Consider the following 17,162-nt stretch of genomic DNA (forward strand, 5'->3'; position numbering starts at 1 on the left):
ATCAACATATGATCTCAGCAATATCTAAAACATATGCTACTTACCATACCATTTGCATGTGCATTCCTATGTTTTTGTTCCACTTGGGTTATCTTGGAGCCTTAGGGCCTACCCCATTTGCACATGTTTGAATTAGATGGATGCAAAACCACCATACAAAAATATAATTGTGAAGGAGAGGAAGGGGGACACTTCAGAAATGTGGATTATTTTACTCCTTTCCTGTCAGTTCTGTCTGCACCTGCATTTATATGCATATGGTGCTGTCACAGGTTTACTTGGATTTACTTTCAGGACAAACAGTCCTGAAGCTGCATCTTGCAGCACCATTTAAGGCAATTCAGAACAGGGAATATAAGACTCTTCTCCCATTTGAAGTACAGGTAGGGATTCCTATTTTCTTATTCCCTTTATTCAAGTTTTTCCACTGTCACATGTGCACCTACAAGCTATTTTCCCCACTACTAACTGGGCCAGTGGTGTGTGCATGAATATTGACTCTGGAGGTTACAGTGAGGCAAACTCATGGTATTTTCTCTTTATGGAGCAGATGCATTGGCAGTTCATAAGTTATTCATGCTCATTGCCCTCAGGGATCCATTCATATATGCTAAAGAGATGTATTGGGTGCCTGACTATCTCTTATGCCTGCCTATCAGATGGCCCTCATAACCATAATCGTATCCCAATTTATACTGTCTTCATCACAATACGCTTTTGAGGAAGAGAATTGCGACTCTTCACAGTTTTCTCAGGGCGAAAAGGGCCCTGGGGGACTTGAGTTGGATTCCCCATGTCTCAAGAAGTTAGTCCTGGCTCTCTGAAAACCCAAACTCATGCTGTTGTCTGTTGGGCCTCTGTTACCCTCTCTGCCAGGGTGTGTGAAATCTCCTGTCAAACACTTAAGCAGCAGAAATTGGCAGATCCCAGCTTGGCTGCTGCAATGCCAGCTCTTAGCATTGACCTTGTCATTAGACACCAGCTCTTTTCTTAGTGGAAGATCCTGTGCTCAGTATGTTCCACTCAGCTTTTGCCAGCACTCTGCAAGGGAGAAATGGGTCGCAGGTTTTGGCATTTCCATCACTGGACAGAGCTATGGATATAAATTCTTTTGGTCCATTTGGTTGGTTTGGTTTGCATTTTGTAACAGATTGAAAACATTATGCAAAACAAATGCATGCTTGGGTGCCTTCTTAATGCCTGTTTAGAGTTGCGTGCATCATTCCTTGTGCTTTGTTTACTGATGGATTTGCTTGCTTTTCTAAATCAGCTGTGGCTGTCCAGCTTCTGATTTATATAGAGCCAGAGATGCACTAGTTATCTCTGAGCCTAGTTTTCCTGTGGAAAAACTCCAGGGAAAGTTGTGGATGCACTGTTGAATTAATCAGGAGGAAGAAGTGTTCTTGGAAGAAGCAGAACTTCCTTTCATGCAGGATAAGACATGGCCAGATGCCAAGGGTGGGGAATAGGGACGCGATTAAAGATCTAGATATAGAAGGAAGTGCTTTTCCCTGCAAAGGTGATGCATTTTCCTAAAATTTGATTTCCTACATTGCTAGGAAAGCAAATTGTTCCACCCCTTTTTTTTTTTTTTTTTTTTTTTTTGCTTTATCTTCTGCTTCAGTTGCAAATTTTCCCTCTTACTCAGCAGACCAGCTAGTAGAAACAAAATTTCCTTCCTCTTTGAAGCTTGCAGATGCTCAGATCAGGAAAGGGCAAATGTAGGAAGAGAACAGGCCATGATCATTTTTGGCTGCAATGTATCCCCCCAGGCATCGATGACAGAGTGGAACACCATGGTCCTTTCCAGCTTTATTCTCAATATTACACCACTGATGTCATCAGAATTTGTTCCACACTCAACTTTAGCCTCATCAGCGTTATTTGCTGCAGATCTATAATTAGCAGAGGTACATATGTGCGTGTATACACTCACAGAGAGGGATTTATGGAGACAGTAGTGTGTTTCATTACTGCAATCACTACCAGGTGTTTAAGTGTAATAGGGTTACAGACAGCTTGATATTTATACAACAGCAGGACGTGAGTTCTCACCCTCCATGTAAATCCTTTTGACTTTGTAACTGTATGACCATACATCTAATGACGCTGGCTTTCCCACCCGACCCCCACAGCCTTCCTCTCACTGCTTGCATGGATGTATTTCCTTTCATTTCCATGCAGAGTGTGTCACCATTTCATAACTCGGTAAATCAGCTCACTCTTTTGATTCCTCCCACAAGTGCAGCTGTACATCAGAGCAGAGTCCTGTGTCCCCCTGCGTGGGATGCCAGCTGTGGCAAATGAACAAGGAAGCCACCAGAGTTCTGCACGTCTATTTTCTTAGCTTCTATGTAAAAACATATATATGAGGGGGTTTTTTCACCATGCAGACATCCGTCGGAGCTAGCATTGTTTTCATTGATTGCTGCCGCTGGAGCTCTGGAGGCAGCAGCACCGATCCATATGGAAACAAGGTTTCCATAAATCTGTCAGACTTGAATTCTCTTGCAGAGCCCCATCCGGTTGTTTGCTCCTATTTTCTTTTCCGTGTTTTCAATTCCTGATTGAGTCAAGTTCAAAGAAGCAACTTATTTGGCAGTGCCCTTGAAATAAAGGTCTGCTTTAATTGTGCCTTGGGAAGCCTGGGAACATAAGGTTTCCTCATGCATTCAGAAAAAGTATATTCGCAGGTACATGTGCATCTGCTGTCCCACGTCCTCTGGCACACTCAGGGTAGAGCTCTCCCACATGCCTCTTTTTAGCATGTGGGGGCTGAGTGCTTTTCAAAGCCAGGGATTAGACTCTTTCTTCTGTTAAGGAGTGGCTATTAGCATTTGATGCCTTCTGTCCTGCCTGCTGCTTTTATGCTCCATTGGCGCTGTTTCAGAAATGACATTATCATGGGATTGAGAGCTCGAGGGATTGCAAACCAGCAGCAGAGTCTTACCCCTCCAGGTCAGGAGTTCATCGCTGACCTGGACTAATACTGGCTCAACTTCATTAGCATCTGAAATGAGTTAGGGATCTCCTTTCCAGTTCCTACCAAACAGATATCTCATGGTCCCCCAGCACAAAATTATGCTTTACCAAACATTCTCTCAGGGTGCTGCAAAGACACCCACAGCTAAAAAGTGTCCTTCCAGTGATGATGTCAGGGCAGAGTGGCCAGGTGGTGTGAGCACAATATGCAGATGTGTTGTCCACTATTGCCCCTCTCTGTCTGTCACCAGTATCAAAGTTAACTTGCACAGCCTTGGGCTACAAGGGACATGATGAAGAGTGGGAGACTATGCCAGATTGAGAGGGTTGTTCATAAGCAGAACCATTTGCAAGTAAACTAAAATGTCTGCTCTCAATAAAGACTTCAGACTTTCACCGCCCATTCCTGTGTTTCTGTGGAAGGTTATCACAGTGAATCAGAAAGAAATTATGCTAATTTGTTGTCACCTTTGGGGATCAGAAGATGGTATGGTGATAAAATCAAAAAGGATTTTTTTTCTTCATCTGGAGTAAACCGCGTGAAAGAAAATTTGCTTTCCATATGATACAAGATGCTACATAGATACCACATGCCTGACCTGCTCTAAAACCATCTGTCATCAGCTCTAGGCAGCGCCCATTTGTCTCAGTGGAAGATCTTCTCTGGTTGGTTTAGTGGTCTGTCTGTTTATATTCATAAGCCTAACAGTGCTGCAGCTGGCTTAAACATCTTATTAGTATTGTTTACTGGATTTTGTTGTTTAATCAGAAATACTGTTAAGCAATCTAAAAAATTTTGGCTTTTCAAAGGCTTTCACATAAGAGTGGCATTGGCATGGAAGTACAAAATCAAGTCTTGTGAAGATGCAGCTGAAGGCTCTGTCCTTTGCTCCTCTCTTTATCTCTGTATTTTTCCCCTCAGGAATGCAGGGAAATTTCCCCCTTCAGAGCAGCCTTTGAGTTCTTCAGCTGTGGTGGGATTATTAGATGACCTTTTTTGTATCTAAGGAGGCTTGCTCATATAATTTCTACAAAGAATTAATATTTCAGGTTCTCTTCTCCTCTGCAAGCATCAGGGTGTTTAAACCACTGCATCCTGCTGGGGCTCATTCCTACAGCTTTTCTGCCCCCTCCTCTTCTCTCCAATACAGAGCATTGGACCTAGAGCCAAGCTTGCTCTGTTGTCTGTGTTCATGGAAGTTACCGTGTCTGTGTGTGGGGGTCTATCAAATACACTCTGTGCTGAAACCTGTCTCTCAGTATCAATCAGCTGTTGGGAGAGCTTGAGGAACCGCTGGGCAGCCATGAGAACAACCACATTATTAATTCCTGGCACACAAGAAGGAAAGGTGTGGAAGAAACCCAAAGGCATTCTTAGGGCTCTGTCACACATGGCCATACATGGTATTGCTACCTGGACAACACCATGGCTATTTGGCTTCCCCTTGCCTTTTTCTGTAATGCTGTCTCCATGCGCAATATTTGCCTCTCTCCTTAGTTGCCATGCTACTGTTCATTCCCTTTTAATCCTCACTGAAGAGTCACATTCTCCTGTGATTTCCTCAGGAAATGGAACAAACTTGAGTATGTTCTTGAGTCCTCTGCCCACCCCCTTCCCCTTCTGTATTCTGCACATCTGCCTATTAGATTATAAGTGAATTGTAGAGAGGCTTAGCTTTAGCTGGAGCATTGTACATGGTCAACTTCATTGTTGTCAGTAAATGCGTACCTTACCCGGGCTTCTTGCTTTCTTCTTTTCCTTTTAAAAATGAAAAATCCCTTGAAGCTCTAAAATAAAACTACAAATCCACAAAGGTTTAACTGCAGTGCCTTAAACAGGTGCTTTATCCACTGTTCTCTTTGAAATGTGGATTCTAGCTTTTGTGACAATCTAACAGCGACGCTTTGTCCACTAGAGAAAGCCTAATTGCTCCCCATGATGGCAAATAAATCCGTGGAGATTTTCAAGTTAAAATTTGGATTTCAGACTAGCTGCATTGTACGATGCACAGCACTATCTCCACATCACAGATTTAAATGCACTACCAATTTCCTGGAAAAGCAATGTATTTTCTCTTTTTATTAGTATTTGTTTGTTTGTTTTATCTAACTGAGGTACTAGTTGAAGGAACACTTGTTGTTCCAAAATGGAAATCAAATACTCTACACTGTGAAAAATTAGTTGGGGCATCACTGTGAGAAGTTAGTGTGACCAGAGGGGAGAGGCCAGGTTATTCACCTGGGCATTAATCATGATATTGGAATATGAATAGGTCTTTGGGCATTTCAGCAAGACTTAGGTTTGGTTCCTGAGAAGTCTGGAAGTCAGCCTCATCTCTATTTGTCTAAGTTCCCCATATGAACAGTTCCCTTTCCCCAGCATAAAATGGACACTGTTCCACTGTGGAAAATCAGGCTTTGCACTGAAGCAATGCTTTATTTTAAAGAATTCCCAGATGTTGTTGGTTTACAGTAATTTTGAAATTCTCCATGATGGCAAAGCAGCGTGTGAGAGAATATTTAGACAGCACAGGTTTGTCTTGAAGTTGAATAGGTATGAGGAAGCACCTCACCATTAGGCTTACTCGCACCACTTGAGGCAACCAAAGCTAAAGCAGAAATGGGGCAGTCTGGAAACCTGGGCCCTCCTTCACTCTGCAGTGGAACTGAGGTGACAATGGCCTCAGGTTGCATCAAGAGACGTTTGAATTGGATATTAGCAAAAATTTTTTCACTGAACGGGTTGTCAAGCATTGAAACAGGCTGCCCAGGGAAGTGGTTGGGTCACCATCCCTGGAGGGATTTAAAAGATATTTAGATGTCGCACTTGGAGACATGGTTCTCTCTGTGCATCAGCAACTTTACATCATTTCCAAAGAAGGTGAGAGGGTGATGGTCATTGTGGGTTGGGGTCTTACCCTGAATCTGTGCAGAGCTCATTCAGAATTCAGCATGCTGTGAATTTTTGCATGAATAAATTTGGCTTTGTTGCCAAGTTGATGGACGTCACCCACACGTCCTGTCATTGTTTTGGAGCAAGCGCATAGGCTGGCATGCTGAAGGAATGCTGTATGTCCAGTTTGTTGAGGTGCCCGGAGCTGACATGAAGAGAGCTTGCTCTGCTAATGGATCAGGATTTTTATAGGCAGAAGGGCTATGCCATTGTTGGAGTGGTAAATCTGTAATGACAGACGTTTGTTCTATATTTGTGAATGACCTGATTTGGCATGCATGCGGTTCTTTCTCCTGACAATAATGGAAGCATGGTGTGAGACAGACAGAGAAATAAAGCTGTGGTTAAAGTGAAGCTATACCTTTATAAACGTTTTGATTTAAAGTATTTGCTCCACTTACTTTCTCACCTTGTTTAAAAAAAAAAATAAAACAAAACCAAAAAAACAGCCCCTATTTGAATAGTCTTTGTAAAACTCTCCTCCTCGTTTTTCCTCCTCCCTCACCTCCCTCCTAAGCTGAAGAGATGAGTGTAAGACATGTGTCAAAGCTGTGGTAGCGTATTCCTGCTGCTCCGTGAGGACCCCAGGAATCTGTCAGAGCATCCCTGGCTGCAGCAGTCCTGTCGCTGGGTGATGCCTGCCCCAGAAGGTGAGAGTCAGGCAGGACTGAGACACAGACCACTTTGTCACAATGTTAATTTGTCCCTGAATGGAGGGAGGGGAAGGGGAGGTTTCATTATGAAAAGAGAGTTTTGAGGGGAAGACACCAGAAAGTTTAGGAAACATTAGCAGAGGCTGTTGTGCCCTTAAAGAGCCCTTGCTTTCTGCTTCACATTTCTTCCTCCCTCCTTCAGGAAAAATTCCTAAACTGCCTTGGCTCAGTACCAACTATTCCTTAGGCGTCCCAGCCAGAAAAGCTTGCTGAGGATGGAGAAATAGCCATACACAATGGTTTTGAGAACTAATAACACATGCATGCAGTCCAGCCTTGAATTTTATGAAATATGATGCATAGCTTTCAATCCTGTTTTGTCAGAGGCCTTGGCTTAAAAGCCTTCCAGTCCCTCTCCTGCCTCTCTTCTCCCTCAAAAATAAAATAAATCCTACACATTTTCTCCCAACTTCCAGCATGTGTGACCATAATTGTGTCTCAGATGCTGGCAGAGTGCCCAATCTGTCAGCCTCACATGGGAAAGAGGAAGGATGCCTGCTGGATCAGCTTAGCTGGGAGGGGATATGGGGGCCAGAGGCCGGGACACTTGCTCCCATGGCCCCACAGAGGGAGGGCATGGTGCTGCCACTCTCCTGGGATGCACATGGCAGGTCAGGATCTGCTGCTTCCTTCTGGGAGAGCTGCTTGGGGCCAGTGGGTATAACGGAGAGCAATTAGTTAAATCAAGGGGCCAGACACAAGAGAACTAATTACATTGGTGCATTGTGCTCCAGCAGCTTGTAATTCTTCTGCCCTGTGTTAGTACAGATGGGTCCTCCCTCGGTAAATGAAGACACTCGGTGTGTTAGTCATGCTGCTGGATCAAGGAAAGTGCGAGACTGGGTTTGCAACTGAGTTAGATGGACCTGCTCAGTACCTGGCCCTTTTTGCATGGTCTCTAGCATGGCTATTTACATTAGTTAAAATACACGAAGGTGTGGATCACACAGCTCTCCTGAGAGGATAACTCTTGCAAGTTGTGTGGTGCCTAGGGGAACAGTTACGTCTCCTGATTATGTCCCATAGGAACTGGTGTGATAGAAAGATCAATTGAATTCTGGAGGAACTTACTATTAAAAGACAACTTATGGAACTTAATTGCTTGAAATAATTTGAGGAAAGCACAATTCTGGAAAATCTAGAGATCAGAGATAACAACCATATACCAGTGGGGGTAGCATCATCCTCTAGTTCATAAGAAAAGCAGTTCCAATGGAAAAGGCTTTCAGAAGGCTTATGCTGTGATGACCAGTGAAGTAATTAGTTGTTGTTATAATTAAGCATTGGTTCCCCACAATATGAGCCACCAAGTGAGCATTACTGAGCGCTTACTTCTTGGTACTTAAGCCGTCTCTTGTATCCACTGCCATGGCAGAAGCATATTTCCCTCTGGATTGTCCTCCAAAAACAGGTTCAATAAGAGCAATGTGGGTGCAGTGTGATGCCACGGCTAGAAGGGAGAGAGGGAGCAAGGAGCCACAGTGTAACACATGAGTGCGATGAGTGTGCCAAAAGACAAACAGCAGGAGAGGTGCTGGAGCTGTGCTGGGGACTCCAAACCCTTGTTCTCACACTCAAAACTTCCAGGCAAACAAGACTCAATTTTTTTCCCTGACCCTGCAAAGAGGATGAGGGTTCAGCTCCACAGCAGAATAATGTTATCAGCGGACATTTCTGCCATCATCACTGGCATTTTGCCATGGTTTACTGTGGATGTGGTAGATACTGAGTGTACTCAAGGACACTGTTAAGCCAGACACTTTTAAAACACCAGTACCCTGAAGATCTTGCACCCTAAGGGAGCATCCTTTTCCCCAAGGACAACCAAGCAGCGGAAGAGTTTGCTCACAGAAGCCATGCAGTCTCCATTTTTGGAGGTTTGCAGGGCCAAACTGGACAAAGCTCTGGGCAAACTGATCTGATCCCATTGATGGCCATGACTGAGCAAGTGGTTAGACTGGGGGCCTTGTAGATTCCCTCACCCTGAATTATGGTCCTGTGATCTTTTTCTGGGGTTGTTTGTGTTTTTGTGGAGCACACAAACACTGTGCCCTATCTTGCAGGCAGGTACCTGCCTACAAAATAACTCAATGGCATTTTTTCCTATGCAGGGCCTTCTGAAGGAAGTATTATCCATATGGATGTAGGCAGTCTTAGTTTCTTCTCACCAGCATCTTAATCATTGGGGCAGTTCAACATTAATTGGGAATATTTCTAAGTATTATTTGTTAGTTGTTTGGTACGTTTTCCTAAAGCTCTTTAAGTAATTACTCATTGTTCTGTCACTCCTCCGACAGAGGTTGAGTACAGCAAAGTATTTTTTTTTTCCCTCTGGTGCTAAGTACATATTTGCACAGCCTTTTTTGTTTTACCTGATGATGCTATTTTGCTTCCTCACAAATGGATACTTGCTTCACTCTTCACTCATCTTTCTCCTCACCCTCTCTACCTCCCCACATGCCTTCAGTGCCAGGATGGCAGCTTTAAGAGTGCTGGTAGACCCTTGGATGTTGCAAATCAAGGACTTTAATTTCAGCATGATGATGATATTGATGGTGTTTGCTAATTTAAAAAAAAAAAAAGGTTAAAATTTTATCTTTTGGCGGGGGGGTGTTTACAGATTAATGTGTGGCAATTTGAATTTGTGCTAATAATTTTTGCCTTTGGAATGCTTAATTGATAAAGATTATGTGGATAAAGATCTATAATTAACTGATAATATTAAAACATTAACAGATAAAGATTTATATTGTTCCTGAGAAAAATGATAAGAGTTTCCTCTCTGCTGCACCCTTTTAAGAAGCAACAAAGGAAGAAAAATAAGAATATGGCATTTAGTGCAGCTTAAATGTAACTTTATGCAACTTAAATATAATGGCATTGCTTTATTGTGTTATTGCTGAATTGAGGTAATTAAACTTTGCACAAACTTTTAAAATTTATTTTTCAAAGAGACAGAAGTTAATTTCAGCCTAATTGTTATACTTTATTTTTGGGACCTAGAATTCCCATAATCAAGGATCAAAGCAGACAGACAGTTTTCCTTCATCTGGAAATCAGCAGACACCACAGCTTGCATAACAAAAGATCAGAGACTAGAGGCTGTGCAGTCTGTCTTCATGAGACTAAAAATTTGCTCACATATGAGGAAGTCCATCAAAGCTTGTCTAACAGTTGTATGTGACAGGAAATGCACTAATTTTATAGTCAGAGTGGTTAAACAGATTTTCCTACCAAATCAAAAATATAAGGAAAATTAGATCCAAATCCACCCACCTGTGGGGCTTCAGTGACAACACCCCTCCTGACTCTGCACCTGGGAATAGTCTGTCAGACCTGCAGACCTCACTCCTGCTGATCCCACCCTGGACTCACCAGATTTTGCTGCAACTCTGCTAAGGAGGCTGCAGCCCTTGACTCCAAAGGGCCAAGGGCTTGGCTCATTGCTATCTGTTTGCTCTCAGTGGCACACTGAACCTTCCTTATTACGCCAGTTCCAAATCCATCCTACATTTTAAAATACATCTTGTATGCTAATTTTCAACCACTGTTTTCTTTTTCTCAGCTTTTTAAAAAGGCTATTCAGTACAGATGTCTTGAATTAGTACTCCTGCAGAACAATGCTCAGGTGTAACCATCAGTGCAGTCCTAATGATGTTGCTCCTTTAGCCTCTGTGCTCTAGGTATTTGCAATGTAGAATGCGTTTATGATCACTTCTCCCAGTGGAAAGAGTGAGCAATTAATAGTGATGTACAGACTATTTACAAGGTTTTCTTTTCATTGTGATAATCTACTCCTCAGCCAAGGCTTTTGCATTCATCCAGGTGAGTACAGTATCTCTCAATAGTTATGTTTCAACATTAAATTTATGCCTTTTTATTTCTAAATGTCTGAGTCTTGAATCAACTGCACTGCTTGTGGAATATCAGTGAAACCCCCAGGGTCTCAGATATTTTTTAAAAGGGAGGACATCTCCCCACCAGCACCTGTGTTTTGTAAGAAAACAGTACTGTCTCATTAGCACAGAACCAGTGTGGTTTCAACATAACAGGATGTGCTGCTGCCAATCCTTTATCCTCCCAGAAGGGCAGTTGAGCACTGGTGTGACCTGCCCAGGGAGATGGTGGAGTCACCATCCCTGAAAGTGTCCAAGAAATGACTGGACATGGAAATTACTGCTATGGTTAAGTTGGCATGGTGGTGTTCAGTCAAAGGTTGGACTCCATGATCTTGGAGGTCTTTTCCAACATAAATGATCCTGTGATTCTATGGCTGGCCACATCCAGTCTTTTATGTCTTAACTGCAATCACCATCTTCACCAATTCCCTTTCCCATCGTAGCTCTGCCTAAGAAGGGCAGCAGTGTTCAGGAAAACAGCGGTGCCAGGTCCTAGCTTTTCCTGAAGGCATTTCTCCTGACTTCTAACAGTGTGATGGGATATGCCTGTGCCACTGGTCTCTCTGATTTCAGGCTCACCCGCAAGGAGAAGGGCCCTTCTGACATGACCAGAATAAACAGAGGTGATAATTCTGTGATTATGCATCCAAAGTAGTGAAAATCAGAGTCCCAGCATATCTGAACATACAACATGGGCACCCTTCCCCTGGAGTTTTGGCTCTCTACTGTCAAAGAAGCACAACTCAAACTCCTTTCATTTTATTTCTTTAAAAAAAAAAAAAAAAAAAAAAAAAAGAAAAAAAAAAAAGTCTGCTTGCCTTAAAGGGTTATTGTGGCATGACTAATTTAACCTAGATTTTTTTTTTTTAATTCTTGGTAACTAACTGGATGATTAATTTTATTAAAAAATCAGGCACCTACATTACCTTTGATCTCCCTGCCTGTGCTTCAAAACAATAACCTATTTGGGCACACTTAATTTTAACTTTTCCTGGCACCATTGGCTAGAGTTACTTTGGCTGGAGAAATAGCTTTAGGAAATGTTGATTTAAAAAAAAAAAAGAAAAAAAGATCAGTCATACTGCTCTGCTAATTACATTTGCCATATTAGTGGCACAGACTGTTCATTTTCAGGCTCTGTTGGAAAGATTACCCAGAGAGGTGTTATCCTCTCAGTACAGTGTCAGATGTCACCCTGTGGGATACTAAAGCCAAGTCAAGATTGTGCTGAAAAATATTTTTTTTCCTTCTGTACAGTAACACATACAGCTCTAGATGGCATTAAAAGAAATCCCTTTGCAGAAGAAATGTTCATGTGGGCTGCCAAATGGGAAAGATTTTCTGTAGTTCACTGTTAATGTAAGACCTCAGCTCTTGTGGAACATGCTGTCCTCTAATGAACAGCTCCTTAATGAGAGCAGAGAATCAGGGTTTCACATCTAGATGAATGACAGCAAAGTTTGAAGGTGTTGTTTCTGTTTTTCTTTCTTACTCTTTTTAATACAAGCACTAATTGGCCTTAAATAAATGTGAGTAGGACACAATAGATTTATGATATTTTTTGTGTAGCAAAACCAGATCTCAGGCATTCAGAGAAACAGACTCCCCTTTTATGAGGTAATTATGATTTAGTGTTTACTCTCTCCCTGTTGAGTTTGTGGGTTGCCTTTAAAGTGGCTCTGGGATGAATGTCTGAAGTGGAATTTACCTTTTCAACATGTAAAATGCAGAAGACATATATTACTTTTGTGAGTAATATTTCTTCTCTGCTGCTACATAAGTTGGGGTTTTTTCCTGAAAAAACACCTGTAAATTATCCCCAGTGGACAGGTTGCAGTATCATCAGAAAATGGTTGTTTTGGAAGAGTGTGGGGAAGTTTCTAAAAGTTCAGGTATCTCTTCCAGTCGTAGCAACACTCCTCCAAGCTCCACTTCAGTCTTTCAGCTGGAAATCAAGTTTTATTTGATTTAAAAGGATGTAAACTAAATATGGAAGGTGACGCCATCACATAGGCTTGCCTTTAGCTTTGTTTCTTGTTTTTGGGAAAAGACTTGGGAGCAAGCTCCTTTTGGGGTTTAATTTCACAAGGCTGTGACCCAACTCCAGGATTTCAGTGGGAGCTCATTCTGCCACAGAGCACTGGCTCAGAAATGTTGTTCTGGAAGCACAACTGAACAGTTTGCTACCACCTCTAAACCGGACTTTATCCAGAGGTCCTAGGAAATGAGGCCTATCTCTCCCTCTTGCACTCTGCTCTTTGTTCATGGAATCATCCTGCACATTGAGCAACCTACCTGAGTGGCATGCAGGAACTTTGTGCTCTGCAAACCCAGCACGTCACTCCTGTCTGAACAGCTCTCACAGATGTCCTACCAAAAAATGGTCTCCTCATTGCTAATGTCATACCTCCACAATTTATTTTTTAAGCTTTTTTTTCCCTCCCTTCCCTGACACCAAACTCAGAAACATTGGGTAGGTTTTAGGAATTGTTTAGGGGAAAAAAATCCCAAACAATGAAAAAGATAGAAATTGCAAATAATTGCAATAGCATGGCAATGCACAATTTACTTCAGTTGCAGTGTAAGATAGATGGTGGACTACTTGTGAATTTGACAGAGCTGCAGGAGTTCAAGTCACATGTTCATGCAGTCTAGGAGATTTACTCTACTTTATAGTCTTCCAGCACACAACAGGTGCTGCAACAAAAGAGGTGTGGCCAGCAGGCTGAGGGAGGTGATTGTTCCACTCTCTGCTCTCATGAGAGCCCGCCTGCAGTGCTGCATCCATCTCCAGGGTCCCCAACACAGGAAAGACACTGACCTGCTGGAGTGTCTCCAGAGGAGGGCCACAAGAATCATCAGAGGGCCAGAGTACCCCTTCTGTGAGGACAGGCTGAGACAGCTGAGGTTGTTCAGCCTGGAGAAGAAAAGGCTCCAGGGCATCTTTAGGGCAGCCTCCCATTACATTAAAGGGGACTTTTTACAAGGGCATGTAGTGACAGAACAAGGGATAATGGCTTCAAACTGGAAGAGGGTGGGTTTAGATTAGCTATCAAGAAGAAATTCTTCACTATGAGAGTGCTGAGAGACTGGCACAGGCTGCCCAGAGAGGTTGGGGATGCCCCATTTCTAGAAGTGCTCAAGGTCAGTGAAAGATGCTCCTGCTCACAGCATGGGGGTTGGAACAAGATGAACTTTATGGTCCCTTCCAACCCAAACCGTTCTTCATTTCTATGCTCTCCAAAAGACCAGGAGCATTGAGAAAGTGTGTTTAAACCCTGAGGGAATGTATAAATAAAAATTCCAGAAAAGCTACCACCCTCAGAAACAAAGAGAGAGGTACAAAGAATGCAAACAAATGGTGAACCTGCATCAGCTCTTGGTTCTGCGTAGCAGAGGATGAATCTAACGTGAATCAATAAACTAAAACACTGACTCATTAAAACCCAGCATAAAATTCCAGTCGTTTATCCAGGAAGATAACTGATGGAGGACATTGATTAAAAAATATGCTTAGTGAATATGGAGGATGAAAATTGGAGCTTTCTCCCACTATGCTCTGGGAGTATTTGGCAGAAGCAATTTGAAATTTGTACAGCATTGCTACAAACAACAGTGGGTGGTCAATAGAGCTGAAGGAGGACTCTTGGAAACCCACACTACAAAGAACTGTTATCCCTTCAGGGGAGGCAGGCAGGACTCAGGGGTGCAAAGCACAGCCCAATCTCTGTATTTTAGGATGATGCTGCTGACTCCCACCCACAAAACCTGGGGGTATTGCAGGCCTACGTGACCTACGTGGGCCACATGTTCACTAGCTCTCAAATTAAAGGGCAAGGGTGGTTTCCAGCATTTTCAGTATTATAAGCCTTGGTGATCCTTGGGAACACACTTATCCATTTATCTCACCCAGGTGGTTTGCATCCACACGCTCAAGCTGCGTCTTCACCACCACCCCAGTTGTGCAAGCACCAGCCTGAGGAATGATTACTAATTCTGCAATGTTTTATTTACGACAAATAATGATGCAATTACTTGGAGTGATGGACAAGGCAAACAGGACACCAGTAGAGCAAGTTTTTGGAAGAGTTCAACATCTGATGTGTCTTGGAAAACATTCTTGCTGCATGAGACTCGATAACCAGCAGGGCAATTAATGGTGTTTGGAAAGTCACACAGAAGGAGCACACTTGAAGATCTGGAGGGTCTGAGGAAGAAGGTGATGGTGCAGCTCAAAGAGTAAATCTTGGATGAAAACTGCATTTGATGAAAGAAAAGAGATGGCTGTTTAAGAGAGCTACCTGAGGCTGAACCCACTGAAGAAGAGCAGAAGAGGAAGAGAGAAGGCATTACAAATGTGGAATGACAGTGAAAAGTTAAAAATCTTTCTAAATTGTTATAGAAGACCCATTGCTAATTCTCTTTAGAAATAGATCTGAACATAAACTGAAACTTGCATATAAAGATTACCTATGTTAAAGCAGTTCATCAAGAAATGTATAAACACAAAAAGCAAACAAAGTCATTAACTAAATGGGGGTTCTTTTTAGGAACCCATGGACCCACTGGATCTGCCTTTCCTGTTTTAAGTGGAATTCAACCTGAAACTATTTTGTTTCCCAGTTCCTACACCATCTGTGCCTGATGATGACCCAGATGAACCTTTATTGCCATCCTACATCAGCACTCAGTAGTTTTAATGATATCTTTCCCATCTGTCTGCAATATGTGTGTACATTACATTTCTTTCAGGTTCCTTATTACTACCCTATATTTATTCTTATGTCATTTCATCGGTTTATAATTAACCATTGTGTTCATACTATCTTTTATTTCAATATATTTCTATGGTGATAAGTGTGTATGGGATGCATTAGGGAGTCTGGTGAAAGGAGTTGAAATATATTTCCCTTACTTCCTGTGGAAATAACAGTTTGCAAATGGTGGCTTTGCTATTATGGATTTCCCTTAAGAAGGTGTGTTTGTGTATCAGTAAGGGGGCTGGGGGAGAGTATTCTATCCTAATCCCAGCACAACCCAACCTTACCCAGCACTCTCATTCACCTCTTCCTGGTAAACTATAATTATTTTAAATTTCTGGAAACGTTGACGCTGTGGGAGAAAGAAAGATCTCATGTGCTCTTCCTGTTTCCTTCCTTATTTGGATGTGAGGGGAGAAAAATGAAAGCTACAGTAGTTACTTGTTTAAAAAAAAAATAATCTTTCATTTATTTCCTGAACTGTGTGTACTATATTCTGTAGATTTAGCAAGTGCCGTATAAAATAGCACACCAATGCAGTTCAGGGTATTTTTGGTCACACAGATAAGGGAAGGGCAAGTAAAATCCTGAAAATAGAAAGTATTATGGGGTTCATAAATTTAAAAAAAAAAGCAAGGCTATTTTATAGAAAGCTAATAATGTAGCCACTGTAAACCCTGAGGTTTCAATAGAAAAATTCTGGAAAATCAGGATGACGTTCACAGGTGCCTCTGTGCACTTGTGTGTTGTTAATATTGGAGTGAGTGCAGCGTCATATTAAGAATCAGCATTAAATTTCATCTATGTCATACAGGAATTGGAATGACAATATAATAGGATTTTGAAAAAAAGTAACTCAATTTGATGTGGTAACCATAAAAAATAATAACTGAACATGCAGCAGGAAAGTCTATTTTCAAACCATATTCTAAATATCTCTTCAGTGACTATACTGTGATAGTGTGTTTCACAGTAGTTTTTAAATTTTTCCTAAAATTTCCCTTTATTTCTGTTTTATGCCCAAGGCATAGGTATAGAGGGGGGGAAAGTGTGAATATTTTCTCAAAACTGCTTTTTGCTGCTGGCTTTGACATCTTTAGCCAGGGTAGGATAGATACAGGCCAGTGAAACTGGATTATGGCAGGAGGATAAGGAAGGACATTCTCCTGAATGCTTAGGACCCAACACACCTATTGTTTGGCAAAAAAAGAGTGAATATTTAGTGAAAAATAAAAATTAAAAACATAAATAAAAAAGAGGATCTTAGTTAGGTGCTGTTTCAATAAAGGCAGCTCATCTAGCTGCAAAGATGGCTGTCTTCATCATGCATACGGCCAAAGCAGTGACAGTCCCAGCTGCAGGACACAATGAGGGGCATGTGGAAAAGACTAAGACAGGGAGTCTGGAGAGCTTTGGAAGCCAGGGAGAGCATTCTGAGATGTACAAAAGGGGGTGGTAAACCTAGTAGGAATAAAAATTATGACTATGTTGGTCTGGTGTGTGAAGGACCCTTTTGGTAGTTACAGTCAAATTAAAATTTTGGAATATGCTTTCAGAAGAATCTCAGAATGTAATTGTAACACCTGAGCAAGAAAATCAACAGCTGGCAAACAGGATAAGTCAAGATCAGAGTTTTAAATTACATAATTTTTACACAAAAACAAATTGAAACAATTTTCAGAGGCCTAATTAAAGCAACTATACATGTTGGTTTTAGTACTTACATGGCCTGCTAAGCTTGAAAAATTGAACCTTCCAGACAAAGCAAATCAGACTACCACTTTAACAATGGTCTAAAAGAGGCAGGCTCTATTTTAGAGAAACTTAGAGCAAATATCAGAATGGCTTTATGCAT

This window comes from Chamaea fasciata, unplaced genomic scaffold (genome assembly GCF_029207755.1).
Source record: "Chamaea fasciata isolate MVZ Bird 193981 ecotype frontalis unplaced genomic scaffold, bChaFas1.0.hap1 SCAF_1, whole genome shotgun sequence".
NCBI lineage: Eukaryota > Metazoa > Chordata > Aves > Passeriformes > Sylviidae > Chamaea > Chamaea fasciata.